The sequence below is a fragment of the Giraffa tippelskirchi genome, chromosome 8, assembly GCF_054371585.1.
Source record: "Giraffa tippelskirchi isolate mGirTip1 chromosome 8, T2T-mGirTip1v1.2.pri, whole genome shotgun sequence".
In the NCBI taxonomy this organism is placed as follows: domain Eukaryota; kingdom Metazoa; phylum Chordata; class Mammalia; order Artiodactyla; family Giraffidae; genus Giraffa; species Giraffa tippelskirchi.
Genome location: NC_137282.1, coordinates 119952235 through 119978425, shown reverse-complemented (window position 1 = coordinate 119978425; position 26191 = coordinate 119952235). Strand labels below are relative to the sequence as shown.

The following is a 26191-nucleotide window of genomic DNA, read 5'->3' as shown; positions in this document are numbered from 1 at the left end:
TAATGGACATTATAAAGCCCATGGATAAATGGACTTCCCTTAAATGTTTGAATGTCAAATAAGATAAACCAGCTGCACTTTGCTTCAATATTGCCAAGTTTAGTCTTTAACTCTTGGTAGATACACTTGGAGGCTGTACCACTCAAAAGTTATTAATCAAAGTGCTAAAATGTGTGGTGTCAAAAGTTAAAGATGTCGATATTCTGATTTTAAATGGTTTTTTGGTTTTTAATTACCCAAATAATACATGTACATATTTGTGTTATGTGTAGTTAAAATGATTGTCAAACTAGAAGGTTAAAAAAAAATTCTCCCCCCATTATCTCTTACCCACCCAATCTCACTTCTCCACATGTAAGCCAGTTTGAACCAAAAATTACACAAAATAAAGATTGAGTACAAATAAATTATAAATATTAAAATGTCATATAAATATAACAAATTAGTAATTTTTAAAAGATAGTCAACTTCAAGAAGACAATTTGCCAAAGCCTCCAAGTGTCAAACATACATATTCTTTGACTCAGGAATTTCAACTCAAAGAAATGGTTACACCATTATACACGATGTATACATGAGGATATTCATTGCAAGGGACTTCCTTGTTAGTCCAGTGGTTAAGACTCCCTGCTGTCAATGCAGGGGGACCAGGCTTGATCCCTGGTTGGGGAACTAGATCCCACATATAGCAACTAAGAGTTCCCATGCCACAACTAAAAAAAGAAAAAAAAAAGAATATTCATTGCAGTGCAGTTTGTACTAATGAAAATCTAGATGTGATTTAATGTAACATTAACAAGAAATTGCTTAAATACTTTACAGCATAATTATGCAGTGGAGTAACATGGAGTAACATTAAAGATGATGATGTAGTACTACATTTATTGATAGGAAGAGAGTTCCTATTAGTATTAGTTTCATTTGTTCCACAGTCAGTAAGTTCAGTCACTCAGTCGTGTCTGACTCTTTCTGACCCCATGGACTGCAGCATGTGACGCTCCTTGTCCATTACCAACTCCCGGAGCTTGCTCAAACTCATGTCCATCAAGTTGGTGATGCCATCCAGCCATCTCATCCTCTGTCGTCCCCTTCTCCTCCTGCCTTCAATCTTTCCCAGCATCAAGGTCTTTTCCAGCGAGTCAGTTCTCCACATCAGGCAGCCAAAGTATTGCAGCTTTAGCTTTAGCTTCAGTCCTTCCAATGAATATTCAGGACTGATTTCCTTTACAATTGACTGGTTTGATCTCCTTGCAGTCCAAAGGACCCTCAAGAGTCTTCACCAACACCACAGTTCAAAAGCATCAATTCTTCAGCACTCAGTTTTCTTTATGCTCCAACTCTCACATCCATACGTGACTACTGGAAGAACCATAGCTTAGATGATATACACTTTTGTTAGCAAAGTAATGTCTCTGCTTTTTAATATGCTGTCTAGGTTTGTCATAGCTTTTCTTCCAAGGAGCAAGCATCTTTTAATTTCATGGCTGCAGTTACCGTCTGTGGTGATTTTGGAGCCCAAGAAAATAAAGCCTGTCACTGTTTCCATTGTTTTCCCATCTATTTGCCATGAAGTGATAATATGTAGCTAAATGAGCAAAAGCAGACTCAAAAGAGTTTATATAATGTGACCATATTTTTATATATATACACATAACATATATAAATATACATATATAAGCACACATTGTACATATATAAATAAACTTTAGACATTTATATATTTCTATTAAAAACACATGGAGGCAGAGGTGGTCAAAATGATGGAGTAAGACCCTGAGCTCGCCTTCTCCCATGGACACATCAAAATCACAGCTACTTCCAGAGCAACGACCTATAGAATGACTAGAAACTAGCAGAAAAGATTTTCCACAAATAAAAGATATAAAGAAGGAACCACAATGAGATAGGTAGGAGAGATGAAGATTTGGCCTAATCAAGACTGACACCTACAAATGGGAGGAACTTGACAATTGTAAGAAGTTCTCCCCAAGGAGTAAGAGGCCCAAAACCCCCATTAGGCTCCCCAGCACAAAGATCCTAATTGAGGTGATATGCTCACAGAATACTTGCTTTTAAAAACCAGCAGGACTTATATTGGGAGAACCAGAGGGCTGCAGAAAATAGAGGCTCTGCTCTTAAAGTGTTAGTTGCTCAGTTGTGTCTGACCCTTTGTGACCCCATGGACTGGGGCTCACCAGGCTCTTCTGTCCATGGGGTTCTCCAGGCAAGAATACTGGAGTGGGTCTGCTCTTAAAGGGCATGTCCAAAATCTGACATGGTCTCAGTCCCAGCACAGAGGCAGTGGCATGAAAGGAGCCTTCTCAGACTCACTTGCTGATCTTGGAGAGGCTTCTGGAGAGGCAGGAGGCAGCTGGGACTCCTCTGGGGGACAGAGATGCTGGTGGTAGCTATTTCGGGAGCTTGATCTACGACTGGCACTTCCAAATGCCATTTTGGAATTTTCCCTTCAGCCTAATAGCACCAGGGACCTGGCTCTGCCCACCAGCTGGCCAGCACCAGCCCCAAGCTCCCACTGAGCTGTGGAGATAACTGAATAGAGACCAATCCCATCCTCTGAAGAGCACCAGCGTCCCACCTTCCAGGATGGCACAAGACATGGTCTCATGGCTTACTGGGCCAGAGGCCAGCCCCACTTACCATCTCTCTCATGTAGTTGGCCCTGCCACAACAGGGCCCAACAGAGGTACCCATAGAGCGTATAGCTCTGGTGACTAGAGGGAAGTATGCAGCCGGGCTCCTATACAATGCCACTGTATGACGTCTCCTATATAAGGCCAAAACTGAAAAATGTAACCAATCCACCTAATACAATAAACACAGAGAATTGGGCAAAATGAGAAGATAGATGAATAAAAGAAAAAAGACATAATTTCAGTAAAAGAGTTAAATGAAGTGGAGATAAGCAAGCTACCCATAATGAGTTTAAAGTAGTGATTATAAAGATGCTCACTGAACTTGGGAGAATAATAGATGAACACAGCAATAACTTCATTAAAGAATTAGAAATTATAAAGAAGAACCAAACAGAGCTGAAGCATATAGTAACTGAAATAAAAAATAACCAGAAGGAATCAGCAGTAGATTTGATGATACAGAGGAATGGTTTGATGGTCTGGAAGACAGAGCAGTGGAAATCATGCAAGAATAGAAAAGAAAAAACAATTTTTTTAAAAAAGAGGATAGTTTAAGAGACTTCTGAAACATCAGGTATATTAACATTCACATCATAGGTACCTCAGAAGAAAAGGAAAGAGAGAGCAAGGGGAAGATCACTTATTTGAAGAAATAACAGCTGAAAATTCCCTAACTTGGGAAAGAAAACTACATTCGGGTCCAGGAAGCGTAGAGATTCCCAGAGACAAACTCAAAGAGATCCACACCAAGACACATCATGACTAAAATGGCAAGAATTAAAGAGAAAAATCTAAAGGCAGCAAGAGAAAAGGCCAGTTACATGCAGGAGAACTCCCATAAGACTGTAAGCTGACTTTTCAGCAGAAACTTTGCAGCCAGAGGGCGTGGCATGACATAGTCAAAGTGATGAAAGGAGAAAAACCTACAGCCAACAATACTCTTCCCAGCATACTCCGACAGTCTTACCTGATACTCTACACTCTGATAGTCTTATCACTTAGATTTTAAGGAGAAATGAAGAGTTTCCCCAAAAAGCAAAAGCCAAAAGAGTTCAGCACCACTAAACTAGCTTTACTAGACATGTTAAAGGGACTTCTCTAAGTGGAAAAGAAAAGGTCACAACTAGAAATAAAAAAGTTATGAAAGGAAAAATATCATTGATAATGGAAAACATCCAATAAAGGTAGTAGATTAACAGAATATTAAGCTAGTAGAAAGGTTAAAAGACAAAAGTAGTAAAATCATCTATATGTACAATAAGTCTTAAAGGATGAACAAAATAAAATATGTAAAAAATGATGTCAAAGACATTAAACGTGAGGTGAAAAGTAAAAATGTAGGATGATTAGAATGCATTTGAGATAAGCTACTTATAATAATCATATGGATGTATAACTTGTCTTGGTAACCAAAAACCAAAAAGCTTATCAAATAAATACACAAGCAAAAAAGAAGAAGGAATCCAAATATAACACTAGTCACCGAATCACAAGGGAAGACAGCAAAAGAGGAAGAAACAAAAAAGAACTACAAAACAACCTGAAAACAATTAACAAAATAGCGGTAAGCACATACCTATCAATATTCACTTTAAATGTCAATGGACCAATGCTTCAACTGAAAGATATTGAGTGGCCGAATGGGTAAAAACCCAAGACCAACATCTTTCCTGCCTATGAGAGACTCACTTCGAATCTAGAAACATGCAGAGACTGAAAAGTGAAGAGATGGAAAAAAGCTATTCCATGCAAATGGGAATGAAAAGAAAGCAGGGGTAGCAATATCTATATCACAGAAAACAGACTGTAAAACAAAGACTGTAACAAGAGATATAGAAGGACATTATATAATGATAAAGGGCTTGATCCAATAAAAGACTATAGCAGTTGTGAATGTTACATACCCCACAAGAGGAGACCTAAATACATAAAGCAAATATTAACAACCAATAGCAATAATTGTAGAGAATTTTAACACCCTGCTTACACGGATGGACAGGTCATCCAGACAGAAAATCAGTAAGGAAACACTGGCCTTAAGTGCCCCAACAGAGTAGATAGAATTATTAAATATATATAGAATGTTTCATCCCCAAACAGAAGAATATACATTCCTTTCAAGTGCACATACAAAATTCTCTAGGATAGACTGCATGCTAGGTCACAAAATAAGTCTCAAATATTTAAGAAGACTAAAATTGTATCAAGCATCTTTTCTGAACACAACAGCATTAAATTAAACCTCAATTAAAGAACAAAATTGGAAAAAAAAAAGACAAAGACATGGAGGCTAGACAACATGCTACCAAACAACCAATGAGTCACTAAAAAAAAAATCAAAGTTGAAATAAAAAAATACCTGGAGAAGAATGAAAATGGAAACACAATCATTCAAAAAGTATGGAACACAGCAAAAGCAGTTCTAAGAGCAAAGTTTATATAATAGTGATACAAGTCTACCTCTGGAAACAAGAAAATTGTTCAAATAAAGAATCTACCTTTATACCTTAAGGAACAAACAAAACCCAGGGTTAGCAAAGGGAAAGAAATCATAAAGATCAGAGCAGAAATAAATAAAATAGAGACTAAACCCCAGCAGAATAGAACAATGAGCTATGAACTTGCTCTTTGAAAAGATAAACAAATTGACAAATATTGAACCACACTCAACAAGAAGGAAAGAGAGAGGGTCCAAATAAATAAAATCAGAAATGAAAGAGAAGAAAATACAACTGACACCACAGAAATACAAAAAAGGATCTCCGATAATACTACAAACAACTAAATGCCAATAAAATTGAAAACCTAGAAGAAATGGGTAAATTCCTAGAAAAGTGACATCTCCTAAGACTGAATCAAGAAGAAATAGAAAATATGACAGATTACCAGTGCTGAAATTGAATCAGCAATCAAAAAACACCCAACAAACCAAAGCCCAGGACTAGCTAGCTTCATGAGTTCTACCAAACATTTAAAGAGTTGACATATATACTTCTCAGACTATTCCAAAAATTGAAGAGGAGTGCTTCTAAACTCATTCTAAGAGGACAACATTACCCTGAACCAAAAGCAGACAAAGACACCACAGAAAAAGAAAATGACAGGCCAACATCACTGATGAATATAGATGCAAAAATCCTCGACAGAATGTTAGCAGATGAATTCAACAATACATTAAAAGGATCATACACAGTGATCAAGTGGGATTAATTGCAGGGATGCAAGGATGGTTCAACATTGGCAATTCAATCACATAGTATATCACATTAAGAAACTGAATAATAAAAACCACATGATCATCTCAATAGATGTTAAAAAAGCTTTTACAAAATTTGACATCCATTCATGATTAAAAGTTCTCAAAAAAGGGTATAGAGGGAACATACCTCAATATAAGAAAGGCCATATATGGCAAACCTACAACCAGCATTATGCTCAATGGTGAAAAGCTGGAAGAATTTCCTCTAAGATCAGAATAAGAGAAGGGTATCCACTCTTGTCACTTTTATTCAACATTATATTGTGAGTCCTAAATCTCTCTTCTGCCAAAGGAAATAACTGGCATGAGAAAAGATGAGTTATATATTTGATTGATGGCATACTATGGTTAGAATGACAATTCTTAGCTTTGTTCTTAATGAACTGACAGATTTTAGGGAAATAAAAAGAAAATGCATGGAAGCAATAAAAGCAAATACAAAATTTCCAGACACTAACAGAAGGACTGTTTCTCTCCTTGCTTTACATCTCTTCTGGTGGCAATTTTTATTTGCCAGAATCCTGGTGCTCATCTTCATGTGAACAGGTCCACAGGCACTTTGATTCCTCATTTAAAAACTGAATGCATCAATTCCTTTCCACAAATGTGCCATCTATTCTTTGATTCCTCAACATGCCCCAGAACAAAACCATTCTCTCCAACACCCAGATTAAATAACCTGTAATTTGGATGGAAAGAAGAGTGGGCACAACAATTTTGTGGAAAGATATAATCCTGCCCAAGTTGTACAACTTGAATTCAATCATAAGGAAACATGGGCAAGCTACAGTGTCACTGGCCAGTCCTCCTCGGAAGTACTGAGGCCACAAAGGACATGGAGTGGCTCAGGAACTGCCCAGTGTAAAGGAGACCGAGGAAGCAGGACAGCTGTGTGGAGGGTGGGATCCTGGATGCAGAGGGCGAATGGCAGTGGGACCATGTCTTTGGGGTCAGCTGATGAAGGTTGATAGGTAGCTTTTGGTGCTGGTTTGTACTTTTTAATAAGCCTGAATTATTTCAAAGTGAAAAGTTTAAAATGTAAATACCAGGTAAAATATGTATCAATTTGCAGACTGGCACTCAGTACTGGCAGAATGACAAGACCTAAGAGCTGTGCAGGAATGGGAGTGGCTATGAGAAAGTTGGGCACCTGCAGTTGTTGGGGGCCGGGGCGGGGGGCGGGGGGAGCGGGTGGCCCTGGAGGCAGGGCTGGACCAGACTCGAGAGGCGTGGACTCTTACCCTGGAGCAGAGTTTTAGCAGTGAAAAAACTGGGCCTTCCTGCAAGGCAGTAGATTTCTCTTCATTCTCCTCTCCTTCTAAATTATGAGAAGCATTTTCTTCTTTTAAACAGTAAACATTGTTATTTTATTAAGCTGTTCTCATTTGCGTAAGATAGCCATCAAGTCCGAACTCATACATTGCTATAGAAATTAAAGATAATGTACAGAAAGTATTAAAATAATGCTCAGGAAGTGCATTTTATCATAAAATACAGGAATGGTAAAAAACAACACCAAACAGATTAGAATCATCTGGACTCTGTGCCCTCTGCCCAGCCTCCCTGTCCTGTTCTCCCATCTGTCATCAGGCACTGCCAACTCTGCTTCACAAGAGTTCTTGCCCTGGGATTGCAATCAGAAGGCTTGGGTTCTTGTCCTGGTCTCATACTGTTGATACCAACCAGGATTCTTGGCCTTCCCCAATCAATAGAAATTGACCAGATGCCGGACAAGAAATTCAGGCAAGGCTTTATTGTGGCCTCTGCTGCAGCAGGGGGTAGTGAGAACAAACAGGTTCCCTTGCCTGTTTGCTCCCTGAGGTGGGGGGAGCAAGCTGGTTCTTCACATGGGGTGAGGGTGGGGTTATGTCCAGGCGGGGCTGGAGGGGTGGCTGAGGTGGTTTGCCGCCCCTTTGGTGGTGTTGGGTGCAGGCGCGTGCCCAGTGTCCAGCTTTTGCTTGGGTCTCTTCAAAAGTGGTAGTTGGGTTTTTTGGTCTCTTTGCATCTTTTGTTCTGAATTTGCCTCAACTGCACACTCACGCAGTTATTTTTCATCCTTTATAGTTTCTTTGTATTTTGTTGTTCAGACAGGTTTGTCCAGATGCAAGCACGGCAACAAAGGTTCCCCGGTCCCAGCCCGTCCCACTGTGACTGTGACAGTTCTCTGTGGCTGAGTGTCCCTGTGTGCTGGGTTTGGGGACTGGGCAGTAGATGGGCCCCGGTCCCCTGTGTGTGAGTTACCGTGTATCTAGTGCTTTGATTTCGATCTTTCTTCCAATGCAAGTAAAGAGGCTGTTGATTTCTTGATAAGTTGACAATAAATGAGCACATTTCTCAAACAGAGGTATGAGTTTTCTGAATAAATCTCTGTTTAAACTTGTCATCTTCCCTCCTAGCACAGTTTCGGTCTTACCTTTAGAAACAACAGTCCTCATCTTCAAGCAGAGATGCAAAATTGGACGTCTTCCAACTGCCTGTGAGTAGTTGGGGATGACCACAGGGAAGAGGAAGATGAGGCTGAAGAGGGAGGCGCAGCCCAGGAGTCGTGAAGCCGTTTCTCTCCTGTCCTGAGAAATCGGAGGCAGCAGTAGCTGCTGGGACACTTAATGGCTGCTCTCTGCCTCAACTTGTACAAGGTACTGATCAAAGCACCTCAATTAAAAGGATTTCCCTCTTATCAAAAGGGGACAGGGAAGGAGGGTCACCAGTTATCTTTGCCATCCTACTATTATATCATTGTTGGTGAGAGTAGCTGAATTTGGAAAAGAAAGTAGTTGGTTTCAAACATGTGGAGTAGGTAGCCTTTCCCTTCTCCAGGGATCTTCCCGACCCAGGAATCGAACTTGGGTCTCCTGCATTGCAGGTGGATTCTTTACCAACTGAGCTATCAGGGAAGCCCTTGTGATGTTTCAGGTTTTTGTTTTTTTTTTTAACCCCTTAAAGGTTTTTGTTACAAGAGATAGAAATGATGTCTATCTAGCTCAAGCACAGGATAGCCATTGTTTCAGTATCTGGTCTGGGTAAGACCCCTTTTCTTCTGGGCTTCATTATCCTCTCCTTTTAAATTCTGCTGCCAGGGCTGAAACTTATGTTGGCCCTGAGCTCAAATCATTGTCTAGTACGGTAGTCATAAGATTGGGAGAACAGCCCTAGAAGTGTCATACCTGATGATTTGAAATGATCTTAGAATGAAGTGGCGAAAGCCTGCAAGTCAGAATCTGATTTCTCTGTAAAGTCAAGACTGAGTAAAGAGTGCATCCTGATGCAATTCTGGTTCTGTTTGCCTTTGTCATCTCCATGGCAACCACTTAAGACAGATATTTCAGAAGATACTCCCAGTTACTGGCTGGGATAGAACCTTCTATCACTAAGAAAGAACCTTCAGCCTCCATCCTTAGGGGTCTCAAGAGTCTTGCTTCCAAATCTGAACTGATTTCACTTCCAAATTTGAGATACCAAATATGCAACATTGCCTCATCTGGGCCTTTTATAACATTGAAGGGCAAAAAAAAAAAAAAAAAGGCTTTAAATACAAACATCTGCTAAATAATTTAGTTACTATGTAGTTTAGTTTTTTAAGCAGAATTACTTTTTAATATATATCAAAGTAGAATATATATGTATTCTATATATATACGTGTGTGTGAAAAGTGAAAGTGTTAGTGGCTTAGTCGTGTCTGACTCTGTTCAACCACATAGACTGTAGCTTGCCAAGTTCCTCTGTCCATGGAATTCTCCAGGCAAGAATACTGAAGTGGGTACCAATTCCCTTCCCCAGGGGATCTTCTTGACCCAGGGATTGAACCTGGGTCTCCTGCATTGCAGGCAGAGTCTATACCGTCTGAGCCACCAGGGAAGCCCTGTGGGACCTAGTTCCCTGACTAGGGATCAAACCTGGGTCCCCTGCATTGGGAGCAAGAAGTCTTAACTAGATCACTACTAGACCACCAGGGAAATCCATTTATGTGTTTATGTATATATATACATATATGTATATACATATTTTTTCATTCCAAGTTATTTAGCTCTTGAATTTTTAAGTATTCCACCTTAGTTCATCCTTGAATCATTAAGTTTTGCTTTTTCAGTGTTTTCTCAGAATTTCATTGATTTCAAGGTAGCTGTTGAATTTTAAGTAGTATATTAAAAATTAGGGTGTCCAAAAGAGATACGAAAATTGTTTCTTGGTTATCCATATATTACTAAAAGGTAAAGATAGAAAATTTCTTAGCAATGAAGGCATTGTGTTTATTTCTCAAAGACTCAAAGGTATTATGTTTATCTCTCAAAGACTGCTAAAACACATTTTTCTACTTTAATATTTTGTAAATCCATTAGGGTTAATGGATGTTCTAAACAACCTTGAGCCATTACAAAGAGTGCTTTTAAATCACATTGTTTATCTCCCATAGAATTAAACACTTCAAAGACCCAGTACTTCTATCCCTAAGCCAATACATTCTGGAAATAACTCAGTCATAAAAGTCCTTTATCCTTAATTCCAGTACAATAATTTCTTGAGTAGAAAGTAATAACTGACTTTTAAATTAAAAATTTTTTTAATTTAAATTGATTTTACATTTCCAAATTTGTTGAAAACTGTTTTAAATCACTGTGGGAAGTATTTATCCTGAGTAGCATAAATCAAAAGTATTCCTATAATCTAATTTATGATTAGACTAGATCTCTCAAACTCAGGTAATGTAAAGAAGCCCTTAAGAGGAACAAAATTTTCAAGGATACCCAGAGTTGAGTATACACCATTTTGATGTCCTTGTTCTTGTCACCATAGTTTTTTATATGTGAATAGCTAAGTGTGTTAGTCACTCAGTCCTGTCTGACTCTTTGCGACCCTAAGGTCTGTAGCCCACCAGGCTTCTCTGTCCATGGAATTCTCTAGGCAAGAATACTGGAGTGGGTAGCCATTCCCTTCTCCAGGGGATATTCCCAACCCAGGGATCAAACCTGTGTCTCCTGCACTGGCAGGCATATACTTTACCATCTGAGCCACCAGGGAAGCCATGTGAGTAGCTAACAAATCTCCCAAAACCTAAATACCTTTACACGTTAAACCCAGACAACATTGAAAAGCTGAGAGAATTCCAATTTTGCCTGAGACTACTCAGTTGTGTCTAGTTCTTTGTGACCCCATGGACTGTAGCCCACCAGGTGCCTCTGTCTGGGGGGTTTTCCAGGCAAGAATACTGGGGTAGGTTGCTATTTACTCCTCCAGGGAATCTTCCTGACCCACAGAATGAAATCCAGTCTCCTGCATTGGCAGGCATATTCTTTATCACTCTGTCACCTGGGAAGCCTAGATTTCTGATGAACGATAGTAATTTGATATGCTAGATGATGTTTTACTAAAATTAAAGAGCATATGTTGAGGTTAATGACAGAAAGATTTAGTCAGTTATTTCAGTTCAGCTCAGTTCAGTTGTTCATCCGTGTCCAACTCTTTGTAACCCCATGGACTGCAGCACGCCAGGCCTCCCAGTCCATCACCAATTCCTGGAGTCTACTCAAACCCATGTCCATTGAGTTGGTGATGCCATCCAACCATCTCATCCTCCATCATTCCCTTCTCCTGCCTTCAATCTTTCCCAGCATCAGGGTCTTTTCAAATGAGTCAGCTCTTCGCATCAGGTGGCCAAAGTATTGGAGTTTCAGCTTCAACATCAGTCCTTCCAATGAACACCCAGGACTGATCTCCTTTAGGATGGACTGGTTGGATCTCCTTGCAGGCCAAGGGACTCTCAAGAGTCTTCTCCAACACCACAGTTCAAAAGCATCAATTCTTCAGTGCTCAGCTTTCTTTATAGTCCAACTCACACATCCATACATGACTACTGGAAAAACCATAGCTTTGAATACATGGACCTTTGTTGGCAAAGTAAAGTCTCTGCTTTTTAATATGCTGTCTAGGTTGGTCATAACTTTTCTTCCAAAGAGCAAGCATCTTTTAAATTCATGGCTGCAATCACCATCTGCAGTGATTTTGGAGTGCCACAAAATAATGTCTGTCACTGTTTCCACTGTTTCCCCATCTATTTGCCATGAAGTGATGGGACCGGATGCCATGATCTTAGTTTTCTGAATGTTGAGCTTTAAGCCAACTTTTTAACTCTTCTCTTTCACTTTCATCAAGAGGCTCTTTAGTTCTTCTTTGATTTCTGCCATAAGGGTGGTGTCATCTGCATATCTGAGGTTATTGATATTTCTCCCAACAACCTTGATTTCAGCTTGTGTATCATCCAGCCCAGCGTTTCTCATGATGTACTCTGCATATAAGTTAAATGAGCAGGGTGACAATATACAGCCTTGACGTACTCCTTTTCCTATTTGGAACCAGTCTGTTGTTCCATGTCCAGTTCTAACTGTTGCTTCTTGACCTGCATGCAGATTTCTCAAGAGGCAGGTCAGGTGGTCTGGTATTCCCATCTCTTGAAGAGTTTTCCACAGTTTATTGTGATCCACACAGTCAAAAGCTTTGGCATAGTTAATAAAGCAGAAGTAGATGTTTTTCTGGAACTCTATTGCTTTTTCAATGATCCAATGGGTATTGGCAATTTGATCTCTGGTTCCTCTGCCTTTTCTAAAACCAGCTTGAACATCTGGAAGTTCTCAGTTCACATACTGTTGAAGCCTGGCTTGGAGAATTTTGAGCATTACTTTACTAGCGTGTGAGATGAGTGCAATTGTGCGGTAGTTTGAGCTTTCTTTGGCATTGCCTTTCTTTGGGATTGGGATGAAAACTGACCTTTTCCAGTCCTGTGGCCACTGCTGAGTTTTCCAAATTTGCAATCATATTGAGTGCAGCACTTTCACAGCATCATCTTTTAGGATTTGAAATAGCTCAACTGGAATTTCATCACCTTCACTAGCTTTGTTTGCAGTGATGCTTCCTAAGGCCCACTCGACTTCGAATTCCAGGATGTCTGGCTCTAGGTGAGTGATTACACCATCATGGTTATCTGGGTCATGAAGATCTTTTTTGTACATTTCTTCTGTTTATTCTTGCCACCTTTTCTTAATATCTTCTGCTTCTGTTAGGTCTGTACCATTTCTGTCCTTTATTGTGCCCATCTTTGCATGAAATGTTCCTTTGGTATCTCTAATTTTCTTGAAGAGATTTCTAGTCTTTCCCATTCTATTGTTTTCCTTTATTTCTTTGCATTGATCACTGAGGAAGCCTTTCTTATCTCTCCTTGCTGTTCTTTGGAACTCTGCATTCAAATGGATATATCTTTCCTTTTCTCCTTTGCCTTTAGGTTCTCTTCTCAGCTATTTGTAAGGCTTCCTCAGACAACCATTTTGCCTTTTTGGATTTTTTTTTCATGGGGATGGTCTTGATCCCTGCCTCCTGTACAATGTCATGAATCTCCATCCATAGTTCTTCAGGCACTCTGTTTATTGTTACTTCCACTCTATAATCGTAAGGGATTTGATTGAGGTCATACCTGAATGGTTAGTGGTTTTCCCTACTTTCTTCAATTTAAGTCTTTATTTGGCATTAAGGAGTTCATGATCAGAGCCACAGTCAGCTCCCAGTCTTGTTTCTGCTGACTGTATAGAGCTTCTTCATCTTTGGCTGCAAATAATACAATCAATCTGATTTCAGTATTGACCATCTGGTGATGCCCATGTGTAGAGTCTTCTCTTGTGTTGTTGGAAGACGGTGTTTGCTATGACCAGTGCGTTCTCTTGGCAGAACTCTATTAGCCTTTGCCTGCTTCATTCTGTACTCCAAGGCTAAATTTGCCTGTTACTCCAGGTATTTTTTGACTTCCTACTTTTGCATTCCAGTCGCCTATAATGAAAATGAGATCTTTTTTGGGTGTTAGTTCTAGAAGGTCTTATAGGTCTTCATAGAACTGTTCAGCTTCTTCAGTATTACTGGTCAGGGCATAGACTTGGATTACTGTGGTATTGAATGGTTTGCCTTGGAAATGAACAGATATCATTCTGTCATTTTTGAGATTGCATCCAAGTACCATATTTTGGATTCTTTTGTTGACCAAGATGGCTACTCCATTTCTTCTAAGGGATTCCTGCCCACAGTAGTAGATATAATGGTCATCTCAGTTAAATTCACCCATTCAAGTCCATTTTAGTTTGCCGATTCCTAAAGTGTCAATATTCACTCTTGCCATCTTTTGTTTGACCACTTCCAATTTGCCTTGATTCATGAACCTAACATTCCAGGTTCCTATGCAATACTGTTCTTATAGCATCGGACTTTGCTTCTATCATCAGTCACATCCACAGCTGGGGATTGTTTTTTCTTTGGCTCCATCCCATCATTCTTTCTGGAGTTATTTCTCCACTGATCTCCAGTAACATATTGGGCACCTATCGACCTGGGAAGTTCATCATTCAGTGTCCCCTATTTTTTGCCTTTTCATACTGTTCATGGGGTTCTCAAGGCAAGAATACTGAGGTGGTTTGCCATGCCCTTCTCCAGTGGACCACGTTTTGTCAGACCTCTCCACTATGACCCGTCTGTCTTGGGTGGCCCTACTCAGCATGGCTCATAGTTTCAGTGAGTTAGACAAAGCTGTGGTTCATGTGATCAGTTTGGTTAGTTTTCTGTGATTGTGGTTTTCAGTCTGTGTGCCCTCTGATGGAGAAGGATAAGAGGCTTATGGAAGCTTCCTGATGGGAGAGACTGACTGAGGAGGAAACTGGGTCTTGTTCTGATGGGTGGGGTCACGCTCAGTAAATCTTTAATCCAATTTTCTCTTGATGGGCAGCGCTGTGACCTGAGACCTGAGACCAAACCATGGTGGAGGTGATGCAAATAATGGCGACCTCCTTCAAAAGGTCCCATGCACACACTGCTCCACTCAGTGCCCCCACCCCTGCAGCAGGCCACTGCTGACACATGCCTCTGCGGGAGACTCCTGGACACTCCTGGGCAAGTCTGGGTCAGTTGCACTGCTCCTTTCTCCTGGGTCCTGGTGCAGGATAGCACAGTGGATCATCATCTGAATCATCATCAATGTAATTGGTTACTTATTTATTTTTTAAAAATGATTTTTTTAAATCACAACAATTGATTGGAGGGTCAATGAAGTTAATTGCTCACTGCAAAATGCAGGAGAGAAAAATTTAGAAGGACCACACAAGAAATTAACATCCTTCTTTGTAGATTGACTTTTTTCTTTCTTTTTTTTTAATCAAAGTATAGTTGATTTACAATGTTGTGTTAGTTTTGGATGTACAGCAAAGCAATTCAATTACACACATATATGTATATATTTTTCTAAGATTCTTTCCCCTCTTGAACTATCGCAAAATATTGAGTGGTGTTCCCTGTGATATAGACTAAGACCTTGTTGGTTATCTATTTTATAGTTATGTTACAGTTATGTTAATACCAAACTCCTAATTTGTCCCTCTCTCACTTCCGCTTTGATAACCATAAGTTTATTATGTCATTGTTAGTTTACTTTTCTGCATACTGTGCATACACTGCTGCAAGTTGATCCATAAGTTGATCAATACTTCTACTTGCAACCCTAATGGAGCACTGGCTGGAGGGGTGGGGTGTGTTCTTTGAAATCACCAAGTGTCTTTTGAATTACTAATATAAACCCTCTGAAAACCCAAGTGTCTCCACATAAATCTCTATTCCAAATGCTGTGAAATCTCCCTTTGTTCAGTGGGCTACAGTATCATTTACCTTATTTGGCACCAATGAATCCTCTTCATGTTTAAGTTCATCTCTATCATGCTTTCCACAGTACTTGACTTTTCTACACTGGCTTGTTTTATTTTCTTATCAGACTAAACCTTGTTGAATATCTTAAGAAACTAAAGGCTTTTTCATGAGAATGTCTTGCAATTGCAAATTATGACTGCCAGACAGAAGCTAGTTTTGTCTGTATAACCTGGAATTCAGAACAATGATGATGCAGGGTGATTACTGGAATTTTGACTTATCAACTGCTAATAATCTAAGAGCAGCTGGATATGCTTACCAAAACAGTCATCCCTCTGTATCCATGTAGGGCTGGTTCCAGGACTCCCAGAGGATACTAAAGTCTGAGCATGCTCAAGTTCCTTGCATAAAATAGTGTGATATTTGTATATAACATACACAACCCTCCCATGTACTTTAAGTCATCTCTAGATTACTTATAATACCTAACACAATGTAAATGTTATGTAAATGTGTTACCAGCATGTGACAAATTTCGATTTTGCACTTTGGAACTTTCTGGAAATCCCCCCCCCCAATATTTTCCATTCTCAGTCGGTTGAGTCCAGGAATGCAGAACTGTGGGTATGGAGGGCTGAGTACATGGCAAACTGTCATTTCAGGTGATCCCACGACCCTGGTGGGATTGGTGTCATATGCAGTGGCCAAACTGAGGGCATGTTTGGAATAGCATAGGCTTCCTGTTGATGCAGGATATGCTTTTAAAAAAATCCTTTAAAGCTTACCATAAAGAAGGAGAAAAATGGAAAGAAAAAACGGAAATTAAGGTTGGAATGAAAGTTTCCCAGAAAGTCAGTTGTTTGAGAAACCCTGGGTTAGATCACATAAATGAAATTGCTGTGAACATGATAATGTGCTCCAGAAATGTCCATATCATGATTATTAGGAAACAAATATAATCGGAAAAGTCTGGAGTTAATATAACATAAAAAAATTCAAATCAACTCTACAGAGCAGACAGAAAATTCCCAGAGTGAAGGTCATTAAACTGAGTTTCCAGGGAAACAGATGCTCCTATCAGTCTCCCGGAAAAAAGACAAAAGAACCTAATTCCTTCATCAATGGACTCTGAGGAAGACTGACCTCGGTTCTGGACATTGCCTGTGTGGCCTGAGTATGTGGGGTAGGTTGGGTGAGCAGGAGGTGGTGGTGAATGTCCCTATGGAAGAAGCTGGAGACTGATTTGTGGCCACTTTCTGCTGCTTTGTGGGGTGGGGAGGCTGGAACAAGAGCAGTAGGTGAGGAGCCCATTCCGGGTCACAGAGTCCACACACACTCCTTTTGGGGCGTCAACCCTGAAATATTAACCTCCTAAGGAAAAAAACCACGTTTCCTGTAGATGGATGAAGTTTTTACCACATGGGCCCTTAGCTAGCAGATTCTGTTTCAAAGAGAAGAAAATGCAGATGAGATTATCATATGTGAGTCAGGAAAGCCCATTTCTTCTCTGTACTTAGGATAACCCTGAGCATTGCTCCCAAAGTGTTTAGATTAGTCAGAGTAAAGGCAGATTTTATTTTTACATTTCCATCTTCTGAAATGTTAAAATCATTTTCTAGCTGAGGATGCTAACTTTTGGAAGTGGTTATCAGTCAGCTTGTCAAGTTGGAATGAAATCTTGGCACAACAACATGATCACATTTACACCTACTTCAGTTTCCAAAAATCAGCCAACAGAGAGAAAATATTTTGATCAGGAATTTGAATGGGAAAGCCAAAGTCTAGAGTGAAAACACATATCCTGTGAAGGATTACATCATAAAGCATATGAGAGCCCATCTGGAATCAGGGATAAATACAGAATAGTTCATGTCAGTTCAGCAGACACCCTGGAATCTGTTGTGTGCCAGGAGCTGGTCGACTTGGCCTCGAGGAGCTCATGGTCTAATCATCAGTCTTATATTAAAAATTCACATATTCAGAGGAGTTTGGGCCCAAGGAACAAACATCCAAGGAACAATGGATATTGCCAAGATCTAGCTGAATTCATGTAAAAGAACCAGTTTACTTTAGAAGTTCCTACTTAGCAAGTTATATGGACAATACATTGAAAATGCCATCAGTTATAGAGCATAAAACAAAATTGTGTCTGAGGGGAGTTCCCTTCCTTCAACTACATTCCTTTTAAAACCAAAAGATGATGCTAAGTAGACTGGTCTAGCCGAGTGATTCCAATCAGCTTAAATTTAAATAGAGACAGAACAATAAGGGACATTCTACTAAATCGTTAGGCTTCAAACTGGGTTGTATGATGACCTAATAAAGGTATTTCTTATCAATTTTGGATGCTCTGACCTGGCATGAATAATCAGGACTGTGAGAAAATAAAAATTCTGCCAAAAAATTATCTGACAGAGAGCAATCAAATGCCAAAAGTTATGGTCCGTATGTACCATCCATAATGGTAAGTGGAACTCATAGATAGCAGTATTGAAGATACTTCCATGTGGCTAAACTGAGGTCAGATCTTTTTCTCTTTGTTAATCTCCTAGTTGCATAAACAGCATCAAGAATGAACAGCTTTCCTGGATACTTTGTTCACAGCGAGTTCATTTCTCACCCATGTCCCTCCAGCCCCCACACTTACCCAGGCAGAAAAACTCACAGCCGAGGTCTTAGACAAGGTCCCACATATTTCCCATCCCAAGTTTCTTCCCTCTCTCCTTGGCCGATATTAAGGATTCTGAGCTCTGGCCCACACGATGCTACCCTAAGTGAGAGCGTCAGACTAGTACTCTACCTCCCCCTACGCTCCTGCAGATGTGTCCAGGTGTTAAGAGGGTCCAGGTAGGACAAGCCGCTTGGGGGCAATCCCCCTCCCAGGTCATCACAGCAAGAGGTGAATTACACTGTCAAGTGGGGTGAGGGTTGAGGCAAGGCTGATGACTCTGCTTGAAGAAGAATCTTAATCGCAAAGAAAGGCAAGGCCAAAGAATGTTCAAACTACCACACAATTGCAATCATCTCACACGCTAGCAAAGTATGCTCAAAATTCTACAAGACAGGCTTCAACAGTACGTGAACTGAGAACTTCCATATGTTCCAGCTGGATTTAGAAAAGGCAGAGGAACCAGAGATCAAATTGCCAACACCTGCTGGATCATAGGAAAAGCAAGACAGTTCCAGAAAAACATCTACTTCTGCTTTATTGACCACGCCAAAACCTTTGACTGTGTGGATCCCAAACCCTTCTCTCTTTTTAGACCCAAGACAGGGCTCACTGGTAGGAGGGACTGAGGCATCAAATCAGAGACTTCTGAAGGCTTGGAATGGGGGTTTCCTGCAGACAGTCATTCACACCTGTGGCCCCGTCTTCCATCCCAGGGTCCTGGCAGCAGGTGCTCATCCTGACAACACAGGTCTTCCTCCTGCCTACCTGTCTCCCTGTCTCTGAGCCGCTCAGGGGGCCACATCCAGGGGCCTTTTCACTGAGTGTCATCAGCCTTGCCTCAACCCTCACCCCACTTGACAGTGTAATTCACCCCTTGCTGTAATGACCTGGGAGGGGGACTGCCCCCAAACAAACTGCGGAAACAAACTGTGGAAATTCTTCGAGCGACGGGAATACCAGACCACCTGACCTGCCTCCTGAGAAATCTGTATGCAGGTCAGGAAGCCACAGTTAGAACTGGACATGGAACAATGGACTGGTTCCAAATTGGGAAAGGGGTACGTCAAATAACTTCTATCAGTACAGTTCAGTCACTCAGTCGTGTCTAACTCTTTGTGACCCAATAGACTGCAGCACTCCATGCTTCCCTGTCCATCACCAACTCCCAGAGCTCCCTCAAACTCATGTCCATCGAGTTGGTGATGCCATCCAACCATATCATCCTCTGTCATCCCCTGCTCTTCCTGCCTTTAATCTTTCCCAGAATCAGGGTCTTTTGCAAGGAGTCAGTTCTTTGCATCAGGTGACCAAAGTATTGGAGTTTCACCTTCGGCATCAGTCCTTCCAATGAATATTCAGGACTGATTTCCTTTAGGATGGACTGGTTGGATCTCCTTGCAGTCCAAGGGACTCTCAAGAGTCTTCTCCAACACCACAGTTCAAAAGCATCATTTCTTCAGTGCTCAGCTTTATTTATAATCCAACTCTCACATCCATACATGACTACTGGAAAAACCATATCTTTGACTAGATAGACCTTTGTTGGCAAAGTAATGTCTCTGCTTTTTAATATGCTGTCTAGGTTGGTCATAACTTTTCTTCCAAGGAGCAAGCGTTGTTTAATTTCATGGTTGTAGTCACCATCTGCAGTGATTTTGGAGCCCCCAAAAGTAAAGTCTGTCACTGTTTCCATCATTTCCCCATCTATTTGCCATGAAGTGATGGGACCAGATGCCATGATCTTAGTTTTCTGAATGTTGAGTTTTAAGCCAGCTTTTTCACTCTGCTCTTTCACTTTCAAGAGGCTTTTTAGTTCTTCTTTGTTTTCTGTCATAAGGGCAGTATCATCTGCATATCTGAGGTTATTGGTATTTCTCCTGGCAATCTTGATTCCAGCCTGTGCTTCATCCAGTCCGGCATTTCACATGATGTACTCTGCATATAAGTTAAATAAGCAGCATGACAATATACAGCCTTGACATACTTCTTTCCTGATTTGGAACTGGTCTATTGTTCCATGTCCAGTTCTAACTGTTGCTTCTTGACCTTCATACAGATTTCTCAGGAGGCAGGTCAGGTGGTCTTGTATCATCAGATGGGAATCATCTCTTGAAGAATTTTCCACAGTTTATTGAGATCCACACAGTCAAAGGCCTTGGTATAGTCAATAAAGCAGAAGTAGATGCTTTTTTGGAAGCATCTACTCCCTTGCTTTTTGTATGATCCAATGGATGTTGGCAATTTGATCTCTGGTTCCTTTGCCTTTTCTAAAACCAGCTTGAACATCTGAAGTTCACAGTTCATGTACTGTTGAAGCCTGGCTTGGAGGATTTTGAGCATTACTTTGCTGGCGTGTGAGATGAGTGCAATTGTACAGTAGTTTGAGCATTCTTTGGCATTGCCTTTCTTTGGGATTGGAATGAAAACTGACCTTTTCCAGTCCTGTGGCCACTGCTGAGTTTTCGAAATTTGCTGGCATATTGACTGTAGCACTTTCACAGCATCATCTTTTAGGATTTGAAATAGCTCAACTTGAATTCCATCACCTTCACTAGCTTTGTTTGCAGTGATGCTTCCTAAGGCCCACTTGACTTCGAATTCCAGGATGTCTGGCTTTAGGTGAGTGATCACACCAATGTGATTATCTAGGTCATGAAGATCTTTTTTGTATAGTTCTTCTGTGTATTCTTGCCACTTCTTATTATCTTCTGCTTCTGTTAGGTCCATACCATTTCTGTCCTTTATTGTGCCCATCTTTGCACGAAATGTTCCCTTGGTATCTCTAATTTTCTTAAAGAGATCTCTAGTCTTTCCCATTCTATTGTTTTCCTCTATTTCTTTGCATTGATCACTGAGGAAGGCTTTCTTGTCTCTCCTTGCTATTCTTTGGAACTCTGCATTCAAATGGGTATATCTTTCCTTTTCTCCTTTAGCTTCTCTTCTTTTCTCTGCTACTTATAAGGCCTCCTCAGACAACCATTTTGCCTTTTTGCATTTCTTTTTCTTGGGAATGGTCTTGATCCCTGCCTCCTATACAGTTCCACAAACCTCTGTCCATAGTTCTGCAGGCATTCTGTCTATCAGATCTAATCCTTTGAATCTGTCTTGAATCTATTTAACTTCTATGCAGAGTATATTTTGTGAAATGTTGGGCTGGAAGAAGCACAAGCTGGAATCAAGATTGCTGGGATAAATATCAATAACCTCAGATATGCAGATGAAACCACTCTTGTGTTAGAAAGCGAAGAGGATCTAAGGAGCCTCTTGATGAAAGTGAAAGAGGAGAGTGAAAAAGGTGGCTTAAAACTCAACATTCAAAGACGAAGATCATGGCATCTGGTGCCATCACTTCATGGCAAACACATGGGGAAAGAATGGAAACAGTGACAGACTTTACTTTTTTGGGCTCCAAAATCACTGCAGATGGTGACTGCAGCCATGAAATTAAAAGATGCTTGCTCCCTGGAAGAAAAGCTATGACAAACCTAGACAGCATATTAAAAAGCAGAGACATTAGTTTACTGACAAAGGTCCATCCTCGTCAAAGGTATGGTTTTTCCAGTAGTCATGTATGAATGTGAAAGTTGGACTATAAAGAAAGCTGAGCACCGAAGAATTGATGCTTTTGAACTGTGGTGTTGGAGAAGACTCTTGAGAGTCCCTTGGACTGCAAGGAGTTCAATCCAGTCAATTGTAAAGGAAATCAGTCCTGAATATTCATTGGAATGACTGATGCTGAAGCTGAAGCTTCAATACTTTAGCCATCTGATGTGAAGAACTGACTCTTTGGAAAAGAGCCTGATGCTGGGAAAGATTGAAGGCAGGAGGAGCAGGGGACGACAGAGGATGAGATGGTTGGATGGCATCACCAACTCGATGGACATGAGTTTGAGGGAGCTCTGGGAGTTGGTGATGGACAGGGAAGCCTGACGTGTTACTTCCATGGGGTCACAAACAGTCAAATATGACTGAGCAACTGAACTGAACTAAACTCAACTCGTGTAGCTACTGTTGAGCATAAATCCCAGAACCACAGGAAAACCTTCAAAGCCCTGTGTCCACAAAAGTGCATCCTTTCCCTGCCCCAAGAGTTAAGCAGTATCTTGAGTTTGACATTAATTTTTCTGTTGCTTTTTTGACAATTTCCACCTAAAGAATATATTATTTCACTTTTTAAAAAAGCCTTCATATTAATGCTGATTTGTATTCATCAGGGTCCAGCAAGAGACAGATGGCACACTCAAAGCAGGTGGATTCAAAGATGATTTTTTGCACGGACTGTTTGCGAATATGTAGGAGTTGGGAACTCCGAGGGTCCATTGTGCACTCAAGCCGGGCTTCACTGAAGTCAACACAGTTACCGCACGGAGCCGTGCAAGGTGAGGAAGGAGGTCCTTTCCGGCGGTTACCTCGAGGGGCACAGAGCCAGGCCTAGGGACACAGGCAGCCTTGTGAGGAAGCAGCCAGGGAAGCAGATGTGTTGTCTCAGGGTCTCCTCTCCTTCCCACATCCTGTTGGGTCTCATCCTTTGGAATTTTTGGAGGCAGAATGCGCAGGAGGACAATTCGCAGAAGCCAGAAACCAGGAGAAAAGGTGAGCGAGCCGGCTGAGGGGTGTCGTGGAAGATCCCAGCACGTGTGGATTCTCCTGCAACCTACTTTTTCAGTTAATATCATCTTCTTGGGATTCATCAATGCTTATGCGTTTAATTGTAGTTCATTCAGTTTTGCTGTTGTTTTTCATATTCCACTGTGTGAATGGATTACAATTAATTTACCATTTTCCCAATGATGGCAACTTTCTAATGTTTTAATATCTTGATGTTGATATAAATATTCTTGTCAATGTTTTTTGATGTTCATGTACAAAAATCTCTCCAGAGAACATATTTACAGTAGAAGTAATACTGGGACAAACGGTCAAATTTGCTAGATGATGTCAAATTGTTTTCAAAGTAGTTTCATCAATTAATACTTATAGTGGCAGTATATGAGTTCTTTGGCCACACAATATTTTCAAACTTGAAAACTTTTGTTCATCTGATGGGTGTACAAGATTTATCTCATTGTGGTTTTAATTTGTATTTCCCCAATTACTGATGTGGTTGAACATATTTTCATATTTTATTGGTTATTTATGTTTCCTCTGTTGTGAAGCATCTGTTTAAGGTTTTTTGCCCTCTTTTCCACTGTATTTTTGCCTCTTATTGATTACATCTGTGTTAATTATTTCTGACAATTTCCTTTTTCCAACTTGCAGTTGGTTTAAAAATGTACGTTTATGTCCTTTATAAAGTTAACTTCCTTGAACTTATTTACAAAACAGAAATAGAGTCATAGATATAAAAACAAATGGCTACCAGAGGGAAAAGGAAGGGTAGGGATAATTTGGGAGACTGGGATTGACATATATACACAACTACATATAAAATAGATAACTAACAAGGACCTACTGTATAGCAAGGGAGCTCTCTTCTCAATACCTTGTAATGGCCTGTGTGGGAAAGGAATCTAAAAAAGAGTGGATATATGTATAACCAATTCACTTTGCTGTACACCTGAGACTAACACAACGTTGTGAATCAACTATGCTCCAATAACACTTAAAAAATAAATTTCTTAATTTTTAGTGTAGTTAATATTATCAACTTTCTTTTTATACCTTGTGCTTTTTAAAAAGAAATTGTGCTAAAATGTATAACGTTTACCATTTTAAAGTGTACAACTCAGTGGCATTAAATTTCTTCACGTTTATGTGCAACTGTCACCACCATCCATCTCCATTTGTGCTTTTCCTTAATGACTTGTTTAAGAAATTCTTTGCTACATCAAGAACATCTATATATTTGTTCTGAACTCTTATTTTTGCAGCTCACAGTTGTCATTAAATTACCTGGAATTGATTTTTGTGGACAGGAGGTGGTAGGAAGTAGAATTTCTCCCATAACCAACTGTCTCAGCACCATTTAGTACCATCCATCTTTTCTCCACTGAGTTGTACAGTGGACCTGTCAGATGCCAGGCTTCTTTATAACTATTGGCCCATTTCTGGGTTCTCTATTCTGTTTAAGTGGCTGAATTGTCTATTTCTATACCGATATCAGATTGTCTTAAATATTAACTCTTCCATCTGCCTAAACTTTTATTCTACTAAAGATACACATGACTAAATCCCTGTTTTTCTTTTGGTTTCTCCTTTGTGATCATAGTCTAAGCTAACCTTTCCTGGCTACCCTTTCTAAAATTTCAGTGACTCCTCCAAAATGTTAATGTCCTCTTCCTCTGCCCTATTTCCAGCTCAGCAGTTCTTATTTAACACAGTGCACGTACAGTTTTCTTGTTTATTGTCTCTCTTTCCCACTAGACTATAACATTTCTGAGGGCAGGAGTTTTAGTGGTTTCATCACTCTTGTATCCCCAGCAGAGAAAACACTACCTGGTACTTAGCAGAGGCTCTGTTAGTATTTCTGAAACAAATCACATAATGTTGATATGTGGAAGGTGATCATCCCTCTCTGTACTTTCTTTTTATTTTTGATCTTTTTTTAAGCTGGAATTTTTAAGTTTATTTTTAATTGGAGGATAATTGGTTTACAATATTGTGTTGGTTTCTGCTCTACAATAGCATAAATCAGCCAGTAAGTACACATATGTCCCCTCCCTTCTGAACTGCCCCCTAGCCTCCACCCCGCCCCACCCCTCTAGGTTGTCCCAGAATACTGAGGTGAACCCCCTGAGCCTGTGCTGAAAACCTCCACTGTCAGTCTGCTTTACATCACCACCACCAGCACGTGTGCTCAGTCATGTCGGACTCCTCGCAACCCCATGGACTGTAGCCCTCTGTCCGTTGGATTTTCCAGCAAGTGTGCTGGAGTGGGGTGCCATTTCCTGCTCCAGAGGATATTCTCAACCCAAGGATCGAACCCCAGTCTCCGTTGTCTCCTACATTGGCAGGCGGATACCCTGCCACTGTGCCCCCGGGAAGCACATTTTACACACGTGATGCTGTGTGTGTGTCGGTGCCACTCTCTCAGCCCATCCCACCCTCTCCTTCCCTTGTTGTGTCCAAAGTCTGTTCTCTGTGTCTGCAGCTCTATTCCTGCCCTACCAATAGGTTCATCAGTACCATTTTTTAGATTCTATATAGAGGCATTAACACACAAAATTTTTCTCTTTCTGACTGACTTCATTCTGTATGATAGGCTCCAGGTTCATCCACTTAGAACTGACTCAAATGCATTTTTTTTATGACTGAGTAATATTACCTTGTATATATGTACTACAACTTCTTTATCCATTCATCTGTCCATGAATATCTAGGTTGCTTCCATGTCCTTGGGCTTCCGTGGTGGCTTAGATGGTTAAGAATCTGTGTGCAATGCGGGAGACCCAGGTTCAATCCCTGGGTCAGAAGATCACTTGGAGAACGGAATGGCTACCTACTTAAGTATTCCTGCCTGGAGAGTTCCATGGACAGAGGAGACGGGTGGGCCACAGTCCATGGGATTGCAAAGAGTCAGACAAAACTGAGTGACTAATACTTTCACTTTCCATGTTCTAGCTATGGTAAATAGTCTTCTGTGAACATTGGAATACATGTGTCCTTTTTAGTTATGTTTTTCTCAGGGTATATGCTCAAGAGTAGATTGCTGGGTCATATGGTAGTTTCACTCCTAGTTTTTTAAGGGATTTCCATACTGTTCTCCGTAGTGGCTGTATCAATTTACATTCTCACCAACAGTGCAAGAGGGTTCCCTTTTCTCCACACCCTCTCTGGCATTTATTGTTCATACATTTTTTTGATGGTGGCCATTCTGACTGGTGTGAGGTGATACCTCATTGTAGTTTTGATTTGCATTTCTCTAATAATGAGTGATGTTGAGCATCTTTTTGTGTGTTTGTTGGACACCTGTATGTCTTTTTTGGAGAAATGTTTGTTTAGGT

The 26191-nt window shown here is 40.4% G+C and overlaps 1 long non-coding RNA gene across 1 annotated transcript in view; it reads left to right on the top strand.

The window, feature by feature from the left end:
- LOC145517397 (uncharacterized) overlaps nt 1-23536 on the top strand; it is a 30371-nt gene extending 6835 nt beyond the window's left edge. Inside the window, exon 5 of the long non-coding RNA XR_014062012.1 lies at nt 22463-23536. This is a non-coding gene — a long non-coding RNA (uncharacterized LOC145517397). The remainder of the gene's footprint in view (nt 1-22462) is intronic.
- The last annotated feature ends 2655 nt before the right edge of the window (nt 23537-26191 follow it).